Here is a 6,000-nt window from a genome sequence, read left to right as displayed (position 1 = left end):
CCCAGGGCTTCACAAATCACTGGGTTCTCCCCACCTTCCTGTTCCCTGCCTCTGGGGAAAGGGAAGCAATTGTCCTGTGCCAGCACCGAGCTCACAACTCCACTGCTTCTTGGTCATGGTATTAACAGTCAGAACCTGCAGCAGCCAATAGCTACCGGTCACTCTCTGAAATGCAAACCAGGTGACTGGGCAGAGAGTACCATCTCAGGCAGTGCCAGGGCCAGTGTCTGGGGGGCTGGGCATGTGGTGGAGCTGGAGCTTCTGGGAGCTGCAAAGGGCTTAGGAAAAGGGCCTTGGGTGGACAGGCTTTCCTCACCTCTGTTTTCCCTTCCTCCTGTGGTCCAGGAACAGCAGCTGGCTTTTCTTAAACTGATGTGAAGAGTCCTGCCAAGAAACTTGGAGGCTGAGGCAGCTGCTGTGTGAAGGTTTTGAGGAATGGGAGCATCACAAAATATAAACAACAGAGTCTTTTTTTTTGTGGCACTTGGGTTGTTTGTCTTCCATACTCTTTTATAGAAATTACAACAACAACAACAACAAAAACAGCAACAACAATAATAGCAATACAGCTACCATGTAATAAGCTTTTGCTGTCTTCTAGGCAATGAGCCCAATGCTTTACTTTCTTCATCTTATTTGAGATGAGCTGTTGCTGGTATTATCTCTATTTTACAGCTGGGGAAATAAAGGTTCCAAGAGGTTAAGCTGTTTGCCTAAGGCTCCCCAGCAATGAGTTGCTAGGCTACAATTTGGACTCAGAACGTCTGTTCTTAAGCTTGGTCTCTTACCCACCTGGCCCTGCTACCTCCTCAAAGTTTCATGCTTCAGTTGGGCAGGAACCTCCCACTGTAGTTTCAGTTTTTACTTATATGCAGAGATTGCCAGAGGCTTAGAAATTCTATCGGTTCCAGGCATCTATGTGCTAGGTCCCATACTCATCAACAGCGTACCCAAAATGTGTAAGCTTTGGTCTTCAAGTGCTGGCAGTTTAACATTTCATTGATGAGGTGAGTGATAACAGATCCTGAGGTCCTAGGGGGCATTTATATTTTTCATGGCATCGTGGAGTATGTGTTTTGAGCTATGCCTTCTGCAGTGTGAATCCCAGCTCTGCCACTTACCTGTGACTCTGGGCAAGTCTCTTATCCTCTCTGTGCCTCAGAATCCTCCTCTCTTAAACAGGGGGAATGCTATACACTTTATAGAGATGACTCTTAAGGATTAAAGAGAAGGTATGTAAAGGACCGTCACTTAGTAGGTGCTTTATGAATGTTAGCTCTTATTATAAAGACTAAAAGAATGGTATCCTGAGTCAGATGCCTGAGTTTTATTCTAACTTAACTACTTAGCAGTTGGGTGACTTTGGATAGCTCACTTTTGTCACTCTGTGCCTCAGTTAATAGGATTGTTGTAAGGAGTAAATGTGTATCTTCTATGTATATAAGTATACAAATACACACACATACCTCAGAGCAACACATGTTTACTAAGTATCTATTATGTCCCTGGCACATACTAACTGTTCTGGTTTTTATTTTCCATTATTATTATTCCTCTACTATCAGCATAATTTTATATTTATTACCATGACTATTAGTCATGCATCTGATTTATGGATTCAAAACCACCTCGCTCACTCCTCTAGATGACCATATTCGTATTCATGGCATTGCACATTTAAGTCATCAAAATTTGTAACTTTGGAATTATTTAAAATTTTCCTTTCCCCCTCCACAATCACCCTGTCAGTACTGTCTGGGACTGTTTCTTCCATCAACACCCTCCTCTCCATTCCCACTGGCAGTCATTTAGAGTTGGTGTAGGTGAGTGTCGCAGCTCCTTCCCTGGGAGCCACTTTTGATGAGAAGAAGCCAGGAAGGGAGGGGGCACGTGGTTCTTCCACATCCACTCTCCTATGGTTGGTCGTTTCTCATCAAGGCATCCAAAGAATTATTCCTTGAACTCAATTCTGTTTACTTCTCTCCTGAAAAACAATCAATACCCCTCCCACACCCACCCCCGGCCCCCCCCACCACCGCCCCACCGCCATGCCTTTTATTTTTCACAAAGATTCTTGAGTCTGGGATTCAAGGCTTTCCACAGTCTGGTACAAGCATTTTACAGGAATCACCATGGATGATGCCTGACCTTGCATTTCGCTCATGTAGTTTGTTTGTACCATTCATGGTAGGTCGCTAGTCAGTGATGGGTTCAGGAATGGGCAGTCCTAAGCTACTTCATGTCCGTGGGATCTGAGGAGAAGTTTGCTTGGGGCTTCTGGGAATGATAAACTATTTTCTTTTTCCCTCTCTGCTTTTCAATGCAAACACCTTTTGCCCCAGGTGCAGCTGACAGCCAGCTTGCAACCACAAGGATGGCCACCATGAAGTCAAAGGAGAACTGAGAGAAGAACCAAGAAACAGACCAGGAACCCTGACTGAACTGCTCTGAAAAGCCGCTGCTTCTGGACTCCAGTGTGTAAAATACATTTCCTTATTGCCTAAGCCTGGTCAAGACATACTTTTGTTACTTGCAGGTTGAAGAATCCCAATGGATACACTCATCTTTCCAGCTTTATCTCCAGCCATACAGGATAACTTGTTTGTCTTGAAATTTCCCCTCAGAGTCCTACCTTGGTGTCTTCTCTCATTCTTGTCTTCACCTGGAATGCTCTGCCCAAATTATATTGTTAAGGTCTTATACACTCTTCAAAGTCCAGATTCAAAGGCACCAACCTATCCTCTCATTCAGAAGGACTCTCTGCCCTCCTGAGTCTCCAAGATGCTTTGTGTACACCTGATAGCACTAAAACGTCCAGCTCTACAGCACACTCATCTGCCTCCTTCACGGGATGGCATATTCCAGGGAGGCTGTTTCTCTTTATCATTTTGAATCCCCTAGCTTGGAACAAAGTGTGCTTAGGAGATATGTGTTGCATTAAGATGTGGAATTCAATACAAATGATAACCAAATGTCAAATGATGGTAACAAAAACAATCAGTGTTAAGTAAGACAGAAAGGGATGGGATCTCTCTGGGCTGGAGCAGTGAAGAAATGATACTTATGTCTTGAAGGTGGGAACTGTGGCTCATGTCTTGTAATCCCAGCACTTCGAGAGGCTGAGGTTGAAGGATTGCTTGAGCCCAGGAGTTTGACACCAGACTGGGCAACACAGCAAGACCCTGCCACTACAAAAAAATTAAAAAATTAGCTAGGTATGGTAGCATGCAACTGTAGTCCCAGCTACTCAGGAGGTTGAGGTGGGAGAGTCACTTGGGGCCAGAAGTCTGAGGCTGTACTCCAGCCTGGGTAACAGAGTGAGACTCTGTCAAAAAGAAAAAAAAAATAAGAAGAAAGAAAGGAAGTAAAGAAGAAATCAGTGCTACTTATGTCTTGGGATGTGCCCCAACTAGCAGGTAGAATTTGGATAGGTTGACTTGGGGGGAATTCCTCCGTGGAGAGGACTAAGCAGATGCAGGGATCTGTTTCTCATTCCTCTACTCATTGTAGTATGTTTGAGGGGTTCTTTGTAATTGTTGGGAAATGTGGTCTCCGTAATAAAATTCTGGTGGGTGGAAGAGGAGAAAAGTTGGTTTCGTCCAAGTGGAAATGAATTCTTCATTTTTTCTATGATTATAAAATGAATAAAACACAAGTGGTAGTTGGGGATGGGCTGGGAGCATCTCAAGATGGTTTTTATAAGCCCAACAAAGTATGACTGTGAGACAGAGGGGATGTTGAACTCATCACCATGTTCCTCCAGGTATCCAGAGATTCCTTCCGTTTCAGGGGCTTATGTGTTCAGGCTGTTATAAAGAGTGTTGTCCATCCATATAAGGTACTATGGTGGACACATTATGTGTTCTTATTATCTCATTTTCTTCATGATCACACGAGAAGACTACAAGTGCTGCCATGTGACTGGGTCTTTCCAGTGGAATATAGGTGGTAATAATGTACTACTCTACTTCCAAGCCTAGCCCCTAAAATGGCCCATGCAATCTTTCATGGTCTCTCTCTCTCTCTCTCATTGTCTGGTTGAATCTACAGGTTCCAGTGGAAGACTCTGAGGAGGACTTAGACAAGGCAAACCCACCAGATGAAGGAAGGCTGAATCCCAGAGTTTCACTGCTTGGAGAAAAACAGCTCAAGAGAGCTGCTTGGCCAAGAACACCTGCATTGAACCTCGTATGAGAAAGAAATAAAATTCTACTACTACATTAACACCTAAAATGTTGAGTCTGTTTGTTAGCTAGCCTACCCCGATTAATATGGATGTCAAAGAGATGGCTTAGCAACATCTGAGGGCATGTGTAAACGCAGTCCTATGAAGATGATCAGCACGTGATAGGTAGGAGGCTTTTACCTGATGCTCATGAGAAGGAGAGGTAATACAGACCCTCAGTACTGGAAAGATTCAGTGTTTGCTCCACTGGCAAGGGATAGTTTGCTTTAAACTTCCTAATGCTGGCTGCAAACGGCACCTGCGGGGCAGAGGCTGGGCAGTCTCTGGACACTGATTTCAGTGCTGTTCATGAGGTCCTGCCTGCTCCTATTATTTGACAGCTCTCCTTTTAAGCCCTGTGGACTTCCTCTTCGATAACACTCCTCTGATTTTCCTCCTTCCTCTACCTTTAATTTTGAGAGATATTGCCAAACCACTATCCACAAAGGAAAGCCCATTTAAAGTGCCATTATATGTTTGTGGGGTGGACATGAATGCCTATTTCCCTACTTACTATCCAGTACTGCATGTTATCAAACTTTTAAAATTTTATTTCATTACAAAGAAATTATTGTGGTAAAAACATGACACAGAATTTACCGTCTTAAGCATTTTAAGAGTACAGTTCAGTAGCGTTACGTGTGTCCACATTGCTGTACAAGCAATCTCCAGAAGTTTTTAATCTTGCAAAACTTCAACTCTATGTCCATTAAACAACAACGCCTCATTTCCTCCTCCCCCATCCCCTGGAAACCACCATTCTACTTTCTGTTCCGATGAATTTGACTACTCTAGATACCTCATGTAAATAGAATCTTGCAGTATTTGTCTTTTTGGATTGACTTATTTCCTTTAGCATATTGTCCTCAAAATTCCTCCATGTTGCAACATGTGTTAGAATTTCCTTCCTTTTTAAGGCTAATATTCCATTGTGTGTGTGTGTATATATTTTGTTTACAACACAAATTTTGTTTATCCATTCATCCATTGATGGGCACTTGCACCTCTTGGCTATTATGAATAGCGCTGTTATGAACATGGATATACAAATATCTTTTTGAGATTCTGTTTTCGTTCCTTTGGGAGATAAATATACTCAGAAATGGAATTTTTAAATCATGTGGTACCTCTATTTTTAATTTTTTGGGAACCTCCCTACTGTTTTCCATAGTGACTATACCATTTCATATTCCCACCAGCAATGCACAGGGTTCCAATTTCCCCACATCCTCGCCAACAGGTATTACTTTCTGCTTTGTTTCAGGGTTTTCTTGACAGTAGACAGCCTAATGGTTGTGAGATGGTATCTCCTTGTGGTTTTAATCATTTTTTCATGTTCACCTAATATGCTTTAAATTTTAATTCACATTTTTTGTTATATATAGAGGTCAGAAGAACCCATCCTAGTGATGAGATGTTTCTGGTTTCCAATCTTATAAGAACTACACCAACTTTGCAAACAACAACTAGTGTCTGGAGTGAGTTATGCCTTGGCAGTAGTAGAGAAACTCATGTTCCTCAGATGCAAGGTTTACACAGCACTTTGTAGTTTATACACATTATCTCACTTGATTATCACAGCAGCCTGACAAGGTGCAGAAGGCAGATGAGGAAATTGAGGTTCAGAGATGAGAAAAGAGAGAAAGAAGGAGACCGGCTCTTTAAAATCATAACCACAGAAGCAAATGCCTAGTGATGCGCAACAGGTATTGCTTTCTGCCTGTCCAACATCGGTTCTCCCCTTTTCCTTTCGTCAGGGTCCCAGTTTTGTTAGA

At 42.7% G+C, this 6,000-nt stretch overlaps 1 long non-coding RNA gene across 1 annotated transcript; it reads left to right on the top strand.

Moving 5' to 3' along the window:
• The first annotated feature begins 856 nt into the window (after nucleotides 1-856).
• Nucleotides 857-4,213, top strand: LOC102139789 (uncharacterized). The gene is made up of 3 exons (XR_283884.4): nucleotides 857-1,007; nucleotides 2,343-2,474; nucleotides 4,051-4,213. It is a non-coding gene; the product is annotated as an uncharacterized lncRNA (long non-coding RNA).
• Nucleotides 4,214-6,000: the final 1,787 nt, after the last annotated feature.

Source organism: Macaca fascicularis, chromosome 14 (assembly GCF_037993035.2).
Source record: "Macaca fascicularis isolate 582-1 chromosome 14, T2T-MFA8v1.1".
Taxonomy (NCBI): domain Eukaryota; kingdom Metazoa; phylum Chordata; class Mammalia; order Primates; family Cercopithecidae; genus Macaca; species Macaca fascicularis.
Note: the sequence above shows the minus strand (reverse complement) of the source record. Positions and strands in the feature narration are given on the sequence as shown.